Below are 13597 nucleotides of genomic sequence, written 5' to 3'. Positions count from 1 at the left end.
CCCAAATGTAAAATTATCAGCATTGGGTCTGGCCGTTTCCGAAAATCCTGAGATATCAGATATAATAGTGAAGATTTTCCTCCATAAGCTGGTGAGGTTCTTGCAGGTCCAAAAGATGTGGAGTAGGTTTACAACCTGTTTACAACCTCTCTAGCAAAGGGAGGAATTAGAGGCAGAGAATTTCGATAGTTGGTATAGGGTCAGGTACCATTGGGTAACAAGTTTTTGTAATAGCACCCAATGAGTGATACAGTGTTATAGGGAGTTGTTACAGCAAAGTGCCAAAGTCAATTGAGAAGGGCAATAGGAACTGTTGAGATCTGGTTCCCATTTTAGCATTGGGATCGTCTTAAATGAATTATTTATTTTTTTGTTGGAGAATGTTGTAGAATAAGTTTCCATTTTATGTACTATGGGGAGTAAGTAAAAAAATTACAGATGCCCCATGAAATTGGTATGTGGGGTGGGGGATACCTAGCCAGGAAGCTCAGTACTTGGGTATGGGTAAAGTAGGAAACAATAAACAAAAGAAAAATCTGGTGCTGCAAATCTAGTATCTAGTGCATTATTGCAGTCCTTATAAGTCCAGATAGCTTTTTTTTTTAAAGATTGAAAAAGGAGCGTGCAGTGTGTATCCTATCTACTGCGCATTCTCTGAAACGCATGACATCACAGGCGAGTGCTGCGTTGCAGCGTGCAGTCCACCCCTCATCCTGGCTATTCCCTTACTCCACCATACAGCCGTCTAGAATGGGCTCTACGAGCGGCGGTGACAGCCTCAACATGAGCCTACCTGAGCCCCAACGCCTCCGAACATCCCTTTCATAGCCCATTATGCAGTGTCTGTATTCTCCTTCCCTATGTGAGTTTTTTTTTTTTTAACTGGAATAAATGTTTTAACAGTCTGCACTCAAAGACGCCTGTTTTTTTCTTCGTTCTTTGGGTAAAGTAGGATAACTTGGGTATCCCGTATTCTGCCACTAGAGCCTTTGTGGACGTAGGGGTATCATTTTGGAAAAGGTCTCCTACCCATTGTATGGCCACCTCAACCCAATGCCTGACAGAGAGATCGGGGATAAGAATCTCCAAGGTCTTGATTGGGTAATGAATAGTATGTGTTCAAGGTCCCTGATCAGGGTTCTCCAAGCCAGTATGGAAGCCTATGTTGTCAATGGAAGAAGGTTCAAGTTCAATGGCTTCCATGTGTCTGCTAACAAAACAGGGTATAAACTAGACTAGGGGAATGGATGAGGGGCTCAATATCTACCAACAGTGTGTCGGTTAAAGTCTTAAACCAGTACCTGACCTGGGCCAATTGTGTTGTGGGAAAGAGCAATGTCTGGCAATCCTACTCCCGTGTCATGGTTATGCAATAGAGTTTATCTGCTTACCTGTCTCCATGTGTTCATTTCTAGAGACCAGCTGACCCTCACCTGTCTGCTTTTATAATCCATCCTCTGGCATGGCTCCACCCTAGTTCAGAGAGCTCTATATTAACCTGTGCACTGCAGTACAGCCCTGCTGATCAACCTTTGTGTGTTAGCTTCCTGTTTCCTGCCGTGTGCTCTGCTACTGTTTTCCATTACCGACTTTGGCGTGTCTTGACTATCCCTGTTTGTCTGTGATCCTGACCTTTTGGCGTGTCCCCGACTATTCTTGTCTGCTTGTGGCCCCGACCTTGGCTTTGTCCCTCACCATCCCTATTCTCCTGTTGCCTACTGTGGGTGTGAGCTGGGGGACCCTGGGGGTCGTGACCTGGAGCCAGTTGCAGCCAAGTCCATCCTCACCATTCGAGGCTCTGGTGAACACCTGCTGGCTCTTAGACTCCGCGCCCCAGGGAATCTTGCGCTCTAACCCCAGTGGGATCTGTTCCCCGTCTGCAGCAGTCAGCCGTAGGGTCCACAACCTTGCTTTGCACTCCCGATCCCTACGGTGTGCACCTGTCACCTCGCCTCAAGATGACCTGACATCCCGCTTGCCTCCTCTGTCTAATAAGGTGTTGGTAAGCCTGTTTGCTATGCCAAAGGAAGGATCACAATATAGACTTCAGGGCGAGAGATATGAGGAGTGAACCGGGATTGGTAACATACAAAATAGGTAAAGGATTTTAGATAGGACCAGAATTTTAAATGTTGCAGGTCTCCCCACCCAGGACAGTTCTATTTGGGATAGTCATTGCAGTTCCTGGCGTATAGCTGCTATAAAAAGCTTGTAGTTGGCTTCCACTAATTTGGCCATGGCAGGGGTCAGGGTTATGCTTATGTTAGGGATACTATGCTCTGCCCACAAGTAAGGTAGTTCTGTTGATAGGTGTTTACCAGTTTCGGTGTGTACACCCAGGTTGAAAATTAAAGATTTTGCAAAGTTAACCTAAAAGAGGTCAGGGTAAAAGGTTAGTGTGTTGGTCAGTAGGAAGATCACATAGTCCGTGAAGAGGCTGACCACGTGGGGTCTACGTTTTACCTGAAACCCAGATACATGAGGTTGGGTTTGAATAGTTTCTGTAAGGGGTTCAATCATAAGGCTTAAGTTTGAGGGAGAAAGAGGGCAACCATGGCAGATCCCATTGGAGATCCTAAATGTTTTAGATAGGAGGCTGGTGGTGTAAACCTGGGCAGAGGGCTTGGAGTAAAGTGCCAAAATTGCTGATTAGATCATGCCCTGAAAGTTGAATTTAGACAGCTGACATTTACCCCAGTCTACCCCGTTGAACGCTTTCTCCGCATCAATAGAGAGAAGAAGAGAAGGCCTTCGACCAGATTCTGCATGGTGTATGATGTTTATTATTTATCTGGTGGTGTCGGAGGTAGGGTTGCCACCTCATCCCTTTAAAACCGAACACATATGAATTACACAGGTTCTTTGGCCAATTAAGGTGGTAATTAAACTGACTTGGTGCCTTATCTGCATTCAATTAGCCTCAGAACCTGTGTAATTCACATGTGTTCGGGTTTAAAGGGATGAGGTGGCAACTCTAGTCTGAGGCTTGCCTACCTTTAGTAATGCCTAGTTGGTCTGGTTTAATCACTGTGGGAAGGATGTCTAGGAGTCGTCCAGTTAAAAGCTTGATGTATGGGGATATGGGAGGAAGGTTGGCAGGGGTACTCGGATCCTTGCTTGGTTTCCAGATTGTGACAACGTGGGCTGCTAACATCTGCAGTGGGAAGGATGCGGCAGACTCTGCTGCACTGAACATAGTTTCCAAGTATACACACCCAACTCCCCTAACGTGACCTATTTTCAGAACATGACCAAACCCAACACCGCTACAAATAGTGGGGGGGGGGGGGGATTTTAACACTTTAATGCACCCAGATGAAGATTGTAGATCCCGCAATGCAAGCACAAATCTGCCGACATGGATAAATTGCCTTTCCCTTGAGAATCCCCACCATCATCCATGATGTCAGCACTGAAGATTCTCGGCACCTTATCCATCCTACAGACAAGGTATATACCTTCTATTCCCCTTCACACGACTCATTGGCTAGACTAGACTACCTTTTCTGCTCCTCCTCACTACTCCTTACCATCTGGGAATCCGATATTCATGAGCAGGTTAATTTGGACCACTCTCCTGTATCTTTAACACTAGATGCACTGCAGGTGCACACAACCTCCAAATTATGGAGGTTCTCCACATATTTGGCCCACAATGAAGACTTTTTACACCACCTCTGCACAGCCTGGATAGACTATAAAACACACAATCAGGAGCACACAAGTAACCCAATACTATTTTAGGAAGAAGGCAATTCTGTCCTTCTGGGCAAGATAATTGCATACACAACCTCCTTTAAAAAAGCCTCACTAAACCATTACAAACAGGCCAGCAAACAGCTACGGCAAGCACAATGTAACTTGGCCAGCTCTGACTCTCTGGAGCACAAGAAAGCCTGATATGCAGCCAAACATCAATTTGAGCTTTGGGCAGAACAACAAGAAAAGATATAGCAATCATACTTGGAAGTTCAACTACATAGATTTGGTAACACACCAGGCAAACTGCTATCTAGACTTATTAAAAACCCACATACATTCACAGGCCACTTTATCAGATACACCTCTTCAATTGCTTGGTAGACATGTGCGATTCGTTTCGTACGAATCTCAAATTCGTCCGAATTTCCCAAAATTCGTACGTTCGGGAGGATCCGAAATACGAATTGCCGTGCGTCCGAATTCTGTACGGAATGCAAATTTTTGTTTACGGATTTCGGATCAGTTGTCGTCGAATCAACGACAACTCAGTCATTATGCTTATTATGAGGGGCTCCCACCATCCCTGTGCTATGCTGACTTCCTCCTGGGGCTGTACCTCTCTCATTATGAGGGGAGGAAGTCAGCATAGTACAGGGATGGTGGGAGCCCCTCATAATAAGCAGCCCCAGGAGGAAGTCAGCACAGCACAGGGATGGTGGGAGCCCCTCATAATAAGCAGCCCCAGGAGGAAGTCAACATAGCACAGGGATGGTGGGAGCCCCTCATAATAAGCAGCCCCAGGAGGAAGTAAGCACAGCACAGGGATGGTGGGAGCCCCTCATAATAAGCAGCCCCAGGAGGAAGTCAGCACAGCACAGGGATGGTGGGAGCCCCTCATAATATGCACAGCAGAGGTACAGCCCCAGGAGGAAGTCAGCACAGCACAAGGATGGTGGGAGTCCCTCATAATATGCACAGCAGAGGTACAGCCCCAGGAGGAAGTCAGCATAGTACAGGGATGCTGGGAGCCCCTCATAATAAGCAGCCCCAGGAGGAAGTCAGCACAGCACAGGGATGGTGGGAGCCCCTCATAATAAGCAGCCCCAGGAGGAGCAGGCGCAAACTGAACCAGCGGTGCATGGCAGACAATCCGCTTCTCTCTTTCTCATCTAATGAAACTTCGTATTTCGGATAGGAAATTCTTCAACGGAATTTCGTATTTCGTATTTCGGATAAAAACCAAACTTCCATCAGCATCGACTGTCATATTGAGGTATATTTTTGCCTTTAAATTCATCATAACGAACGTCGTTCATATAAATTAACGAACCTAACGGCAATTCGTATTTCGTACGAAACTAAACAGAATTTCGGACACGAAATACGAAGTACGAATTAATTTTAATACGAATCGTAACGGAACAGAACAAAACTAATTTATTGACGGCGCCCATGTCTATTGCTTGGTAACACAAATTACTAATCAGATGGCAGCATCAAAATCACCATCAAAGTCACTTTGCACATGGCGTGGTTGTTGATGACAAAGGCCTGGTCTGAGTATTTAAAAGAGAAGTAACGTTTTTTTTGTTTTGTTTTTTCCAAGTTGTGGAGAATTATAAAGCAGGGTTAGGTTGTAAAAAAATATCCAAAGCTTTGACCATCTCACGGAGCTCTGTTCAATCCATCACCTGAAAATGGAAAGAGTATGGCACAACTGCAAATCTACCAAGACATGGCCGTCCACCTAAACTGACCGGCCGGGCAAGGAGAGCATTCATCAGAGAAGAGCCAAGAGGTCCATGGTAACTCTGGAGGAGCTGCAGGAGATCCACAGCTCAGGTGGGAGAATCTGTCCACAGGACAACTATTATTCGTCTCTCCACAGATCTTCCCTTTATGAAAGAGTGACAAGAAGAAAGACATTGGTGAAAGAAAGTCATAAGAAGTCCCATTTGCAGTTTGCGAGAAGCCAAAAGGGGGCACAGCAAACATGTGCAAGAAGATGCTCTGGTCAGATGAGAATAAAATTTAACTTTTTGTCCTAAAAGCAAAACACTATGTGTGGCGGAAAACTAACAATGCACATCACCCTGAACACACCATCCCAACCATGAAACATGGTGGTGGCACTATCATGTGGTGGGGGTGCTTTTCTTCAGCAGGGACAGGGAAGCTGGTCAGAGTTGATGGGAAGATGGGTGGAGACAAACACAGGGCAATATTAGAAGAAAACCTGTTAGCCCTTGTACACACGGTCGGACATTCCGACAACCAAATCCGGTGGATTTTGTCCGACGGATTTTGTCCGACGGATTTTGTTCCGAAACTGTTACATACACACGGTCGGACAAAGTTGTCGGAAAATCCGATCGTTCAGAACATGATGACGTTATTTTGTTACGACGGGACTACGTTCAGGCTAGTAGCCAATAGCTTTTGTCTAGGAATTTGATCTGAGCATGCGTGGCACTTTGTCTGATGGGAATTCTCTACAAACGATAGGACAAAGTCCCATCGGACCATGTTGAAAATTTTATAGCCCAGCTGTAAAACTTTGTCGGACGGATATTCCGACGGAAACAGTTCGATGGAGCCCACACATGGTCGAATTATCCAACAACACGGTCTGATTGGACATTTTCCGTCGGAATGTCCGACCGTGTGTACAAGGGCTAAGAGTCTGCAAAAGACTTGAGACTGGGGTGGAGATTCACCTTCCATCAGGACAACGACCCGAAACATACAGCCAGAGCTACAATGGAATGGTTTAGATCAAAGCATATTCATGTGTTAGAATGGCCCAGTCACAGTCCAGGCCTAAATCCAATCTATGGGAATCTGTAGCAAGACTTGAAAATTGCTGTTTACAGACGCTCTCCATCCAATCTGACAGAGTTTGAGATATTTTGCAAAGAAGAATGGGCAGAAATGTCCTCTCTAGATGTGCAAAGCTGGTAGAGACACCCCCAAAAAGCAGCTGTAATTGCAGCGAAAGGTGGTTATACAAAGTTTTGACTCCGGGGGGCACCATACAAATGTCGGGACCAATAGTAAGATGTTTGGAACAGTATAACAAAATACATGACACATTATAAAAGCCTTGTCAGGAAAGTAAATTCGGCACGCACAGAGTAAATACGTAAGTGGATTATTTTAATATTTTAATATTTTATAACCTTCCTTGACATAATGGAGATCTCATTGATGGAGGACAAGGAGTAGATTTAATAGGGAGATATACTATATGTTGTTTGCATTCTTGGGAAATTCCCAGTCTGTAGTTCTATTGGGGTGTTTTTTTTTATAAGATATCTGAGCTGTGTAATTGAGGGACTAAAGATAAAAGTAGATTGTATGTCACTTTGATTACAGTACACATTGTGTAGGTTTTCGTTTCTCTTTTTGTGGTGAACAATGAGGTTCTTGTTGTATCATTTCAGTTTTTGAGAAATGCCGATCGCGCTGCTAGAGGTCGGAGGAGGAGTTATTATTGAGGACGGAACTTTATAACACCCTTCCACCCTCTCATCTCACCATTACCAGGAGGAACTTCTGAGGGCTGAGACTGGACAAAGGGAGAAGGCTTCAACCAGACCAACAACACCGTACACAGGGATTGCAGGTAACACACAAAGCTGGGGAACTAAGCTGAATATGTTTGATTGTCCTGGATAGGTATGAGGATGAGAAAAATAAGCAATCCTAATCATTCTTGGTTCTGGTCAGTGACCAACAACATTAAACCCAGAAGTCAGGCCACAATCCTAATCATTGTTGATTCTGGTCAGTGACCAACAACATTAAACACAGAAGTCAGGCCATGATCCTAATCATTCTTGGTTCTGGTCAGCGACCAACAACATTAAACACAGAAGTCAGGCCACAATCCTAATCATTCTTGATTCTGGTCAGTGACCAACAACATTAAACACAGAAGTCAGGCCATGATCCTAATCATTCTTGATTCTGGTCAGCGACCAACAACATTAAACCCAGAAGTCAGGCCACAATCCTAATCATTCTTGATTCTGGTCAGTGAAACCAAAAACATTAAACCCAGAAGTCAGGCCACGATCCTAATCATTCTTGATTCTGGTCAGCGACCAACAACATTAAACCCAGAAGTCAGGCCACAATCCTAATCATTTTTGATTCTGGTCAGTGACCAACAACATTAAACCCAGAAGTCAGGCCACAATCCTAATCATTTTTGGTTCTGGTCAGTGACCAACAACATTAAACCCAGAAGTCAGGCCACAATCCTAATCATTCTTGATTCTGGTCAGTGAAACCAAAAACATTAAACCCAGAAGTCAGGCCACGATCCTAATCATTCCTGATTCTGGTCAGTGACCAACAACATTAAACCCAGAAGTCAGGCCACGATCCTAATCATTCTTGATTCTGGTCAGCGACCAACAACATTAAACCCAGAAGTCAGGCCACAATCCTAATCATTCTTGATTCTGGTCAGTGACCAACAACATTAAACCCAGAAGTCAGGCCACAATCCTAATCATTCTTGATTCTGGTCAGTGAAACCAAAAACATTAAACCCAGAAGTCAGGCCACGATCCTAATCATTCTTGATTCTGGTCAGTGACCAACAACATCAAACCCAGAAGTCAGGCCACGATCATAATCATTCTTGATTCTGGTCAGTGACCAACAACATCAAACCCAGAAGTCAGGCCACGATCCTAATCATTCTTGGTTCTGGTCAGTGACCAACAACATTAAACCCAGAAGTCAGGCCACAATCCTAATCATTCTTGATTCTGGTCAGTGACCAACAACATCAAACCCAGAAGTCAGGCCACGATCATAATCATTCTTGATTCTGGTCAGTGACCAACAACATCAAACCCAGAAGTCAGGCCACGATCATAATCATTCTTGATTCTGGTCAGTGACCAACAACATTAAACCCAGAAGTCAGGCCACAATCCTAATCATTCTTGGTTCTGGTCAGCGACCAACAACATTAAACCCAGAAGTCAGGCCACAATCCTAATCATTCTTGGTTCTGGTCAGCGACCACCAACATTAAACCCAGAAGTCAGGCCACAATCCTAATCATTCTTGATTCTGGTCAGTGAAACCAAAAACATTAAACCCAGAAGTCAGGCCACGATCCTAATCATTCTTAATTCTGGTCAGTGACCAACAACATTAAACCCAGAAGTCAGGCCACAATCCTAATCATTCTTGATTCTGGTCAGCGACCAACAACATTAAACCCAGAAGTCAGGCCACGATCCTAATCATTCTTGATTCTGGTCAGTGACCAACAACATTAAACCCAGAAGTCAGGCCGCGATCCTAATCATTCTTGATTCTGGTCAGTGACCAACAACATTAAACCCAGAAGTCAGGCCAGAACAGTCAGGAACCCAACACCCTTAGAAGGAAGGTCACCACTGAGCTCAGCCACTGCTGGGATAGGAGAGGAGAGAGTGCACTGTGCAAGGATGGCTTTTATATCAGGCAAGTGATGTGAAGGGGATGGGGGGTGCTCAATGTCTGCTTTGTCCTGGAAATAAGACGGGACGTAGGGAAGGAAACATTGGGAGCATTTCATCTGGGCTTCTCTGTTGGTGGAAAAGACCTACAATTATGAAATTTGCATTACACAATATATTTACAAATGACACAGGGCTTTTTAAACCACTGTGGCCCCTTGTCTGCATGGACCGGTTTATGAAAAATGTAAACTCAGCCTTTATTGTAGAGAATAATTAGATCCAGTCTCACCAGTCCCTGTCCTCCAGAGGATGGTTACCATTCCGGTATATATTGGAATTGTGTGAGGAAACCAAGCAAGATTCCGATAGTGGATGCAGCATGAAAAGGCAAAACCACCAATTGAATAATAGACCCTTCCCTCCCCTTCCCTGCTTTCTCTGTTCAGACAGTAATAGAGGTTCAATTAAAGAGAGACAGTCTGAAGGCAAGCACCTTCTTCTCTGTCTCTAGAAAACCCATAGGGGTCCATCTATAAAGGTTTTTCTACACAGCGTTCTCCCAAGACTCACACATGGTTTTAATCGGATTTAAATGAAAAAAAAAAAGTGAGAATCCCAGGGGGAAGCTGTATGAAGACATTTATACTGGAAAAAGACCCCCATAGTGCTCTGTGATTCCAGTCTCATCAGTGCTTCCATTACGAAATATGAATATGAAGGTTTTAGAGACATGTGCACGCTGGAAATTTTGGTTTCGGTTCAGATGCATTTGTTAAATGAAGAATTCAATTTTGGATGCTTTCATTAATTGAACCAATGCTTTTTCAGAATTTGTTTCGTATCTTCGGCATTTGTTTTGTTTAATTTGGAATAGCTGGTTGTTAAAGAAGAGCAGGTGGCTGCCAAATCCTTACCAACCATGACTCATCTGCTGTCAGAAAGATTCACCGCTGACAGGAAAGAATAAAAACAAAAGAAGTGCAGCATTAAAAAATTAAGAAAACAAAAAAAACAGCGTGCCCCCCCCCCCCCCCAAATCCATACCAGACTTGTAAGTTCTGGTATGAATTTTGAGGGGAGCCCCACACCATAGTTACATAGTTAGTAAGGTTGAATAAAGACACCAGTCCATGCAGTTCAACCCGAGGGAGTGTCTACAATTGTCCCTATCCCTTTACATTGCACACTCACTTCCATTCCTACCCTCAAGGAGCCCACAATCCAAGGTCCCCATTCATATACTAGGGTGAATTTATTGGACAGAAGCCAATTAACCTACCTCCATGTCTTTGGAGTGTGGGAGGAAACCAGAGTACCCGGAGGAAACCCACGCAGGCACAGGGAGAACATGCAAACTCCAGGCAGGTAGTGGTGTGGTTGGGATTCAAACCAGCGACCCTTCTTACTGCTAGGTGAGAGTGCTAACCACTACACCACTGTGCTGCACGAATTGTTTTTAAAAAATGACATTCCCCCCCCCCCCCCAAAAAAAAAAAAAATCCATACCAGACAGTTATCTGAGAAAGCTCAGAAAAGGGGGGGCGAGATAGCGCCCCCTTTACTGAACCATACCAGGCTACATGCCCTTAACATGGGGGGGGGGCTTTGGGGGTGGAGATCTTCCCCACAGGATCTTGCCACCATGCTGATGAGAACCAGGGTCTTTTCCCCAAGACCCTGGACATGTAGTTGTAAGGGTGGAAGGGGGTTTACTTATTGGAATTTGGAAGCCCCCTTTAACAAGATCCCTCCCATGTTGGGTATATAGTGCATTTGATGAAGAGGGCAAAGTCTCCGGGAAACAAGTCATGCACACCCCCTTTCCCAATATCCACCAGGCATTTTGACAGCTGCCATCCTCGTGTGCAGCCTAGAACACCGCCGCTAATATCCATACTTTGAGTTGGCTGGCCTCGCTGTCATCTTTGGTCTCTGTTTGCTCAGTGAGGCCTACAGCCTCACACTGATCGCAGCTGCTTGGTCTCAGGCATTCCCCATCCATGCTGTTTCATGCTAACTTCAATGTGTTTTTTTTTCATTTGATACTGACCTCAGCGCCCTGCTATTGCCTTTCTTCTACATTGGGTACCTATTACCCCTACTCATTCAACAAAAAAATGGGAAAACAAAAGAAGAAAAACCCAGAGCCGGTTTTTGGCAAGTCCTTTATGAAAATTTTTTATAAATGTCCCCTGAAGTAGATCCAACATCAATCTTGATGAATGCCAAATTTTTTTTTCATTTGATACGGACCTCAGCACCCTGCTATTCGTTTTCTTCTACATTGGGTACATAGTACCCCTACTCACTCGACAAAAAATGGGCAAACGAAAAAAAACTAAAAACCCGTAGGCAGTTTTTGGCAAGTCCTTTATGAAAAAAACGTATAAATGTCCCCTGAAGTAGGTCCAACAACAATCTTGATGAATGCCAACCCGCAAACCCTCCGCCCACCAAACACGACCTGTCCTGTCAAGAGACACTTGCTGAATGACAGGTACATTTTGCTAACCTTACCCTGTTGTACCCCACCCAGGGCCGTCTTTAATACTGATTGGACCCTGGGCAAAACTTTTCTTGGGGCCCCCCCCATGCAGTTTTGCTCTCCACCTGCTCTGAGACATACAATAAATAGCAGCTAGACTCAAAATCAGTTTTCTGAATCAAATCAGGCAGCTATTGTGATTGTTTGCTTAGGTTACAGTGTATCATTACCGCTCACTGACTGGTTGCTAGAGGTTACAGCACACATTACAGCTCACTGATTAGTTACTAGAGGTTACAGCACATGGTTTCTGCTTGTTGATTGGTTGCTAGAGATTACTGTGGCTATACATATCAAGTCCGCCGGCCGCCGCTATTTACATATCAATGCCGCCGCTATATACATATGAATGCCTGTAATTTACATGTCAACACAGAGTCTGCAGGTGAGTCATCTGTACAAAAAATAGGGCAGAGCATTAGTAGCAGCACTTCACACTCAGATATTGGGACACAGCACAGGACCAAAACCTCAAGGGACGAGAGAATTTAAACCAGGATAGTTGGCAAGTATGAGGCAGCTGTTTTGGGCCCCACAACAATGACAGGGCCCAGGGCAGCTGCCCCTTTTTCCCTGCCTTAAAAACGGCCCTGACCCCACCTGGTGATGTTTCTATCAGGGTCAGGTAAGTTAAGATGGGGTGATGGTGGGATCCAAAAACTGGAGAAAAAAAATGGAATCTTCCACATCAGGTCTGGTCTGGAAGGCTTGGATTACCCATGGAGATGAAAGGGCCAGTGCTTACAGTACAACCATTTCCTATTATGTGACATTTTCTCTCTTGGTCTAAGAGGTTCCTGTTCTTTTGACTCTTGTTTTGTGCAATTGCGATCTCACGGGAGGGCGGGGTGGGGGGGGGGGGGGGGTCTGAGCAAGAAACAGATGGTATAAGACGCCTCTATCTTCTCATATCACCATTACCAGGAGGATCTTCTGAGCACTGAGAGGGCGGGGGTAGGAAAAAAGAAAAATGATTTAACCAGATCGACAACAAAGAGATCAAAGTTAAGACACAAATAATGAGAATGCAGATCAGAGAATTTAGAAGTCAGCATGATGGCCAGGAACCTAGAAGGAGGGATAAAGGAGAAGTCCAGCCTGAGCTCGTTTGGCTGGGCTTCTCCTAAGGGTCACAGGGGTGCAATTTGTTTTGCACTCCTGTGACCCGTTTTCAGCAGAGAGAGGTCTGAAGTCCGCTCTTTGCTGACGTCACTGGAATCAATCCAGGCACCGACAATGAAGTCTGAATCCGCCAGGTGCCTGGACTGATGCCTGTCTCAGGCTCTCAGCTAGCCGCCCCTCCACAGCTCAGCGCTCCAGTGAGCATGGAGGAGCAGAGAGGAGAGCTGCTGATTAACAGTCACCAGCTCTCCTCTCGGGGGAACTGTGAGAACCGAGCCATCAGTGATTTTCGATGGCTCGGTTCTCAGTGTAGAGATGCCAGGGGACAGATGCCGCATTGGTCCCATGCTGCATCCACCTAGGTAATTATATAAGGGGGAGGAAAAAAAAAAACATACTTCTCTTTTAATTCACTCCATATAGAGAAATCTATTATCCCGATATCTGTACTCCTAGGAGGAGGAGTCACCATATACAGAAATCTATTATCCCGATATCTGTACTCCTAGGAGGAGGAGTCACCATATACATAAATCTATTATCCCGATATCCGTACTCCTAGGAGGAGGAGTCACCATATACAGAAATCTATTATCCCGATATCTGTACTCCTAGGAGGAGGAGTCACCATATACATAAATCTATTATCCCGATATCCGTACTCCTAGGAGGAGGGGTCACCATATACAGTAATCTATTATCCCGATATCTGTACTCCTAGGAGGAGGGGTCACCATATACAGAAATCTATTATCCCGAT

General features: G+C 44.9%; 1 protein-coding gene across 2 annotated transcripts in view; it reads left to right on the top strand.

The window, feature by feature from the left end:
• Positions 1–13597, top strand: part of LOC143962127 (mucosal pentraxin-like) — an 86346-nt gene that overhangs the window by 40260 nt on the left and 32489 nt on the right. The window contains exon 1 of one of the 2 annotated variants that reach the window (XM_077471454.1): positions 7162–7327. The exons of the other annotated variant lie outside the window; for it this stretch is intronic. The gene's annotated coding sequence lies outside the window, so the exon portion shown is untranslated. Of the gene's footprint in view, positions 1–7161; positions 7328–13597 lie in introns of those variants that run through there. 2 annotated transcript variants of the gene reach the window in all.

Source organism: Lithobates pipiens, unplaced genomic scaffold (assembly GCF_037356315.1).
Source record: "Lithobates pipiens isolate NorthernLeopardFrog02 unplaced genomic scaffold, aLitPip1_a1.2 Scaffold_8, whole genome shotgun sequence".
Classification (NCBI taxonomy): Eukaryota; Metazoa; Chordata; class Amphibia; order Anura; family Ranidae; genus Lithobates; species Lithobates pipiens.
This window is presented reverse-complemented; position numbering and strand designations above follow the sequence as displayed.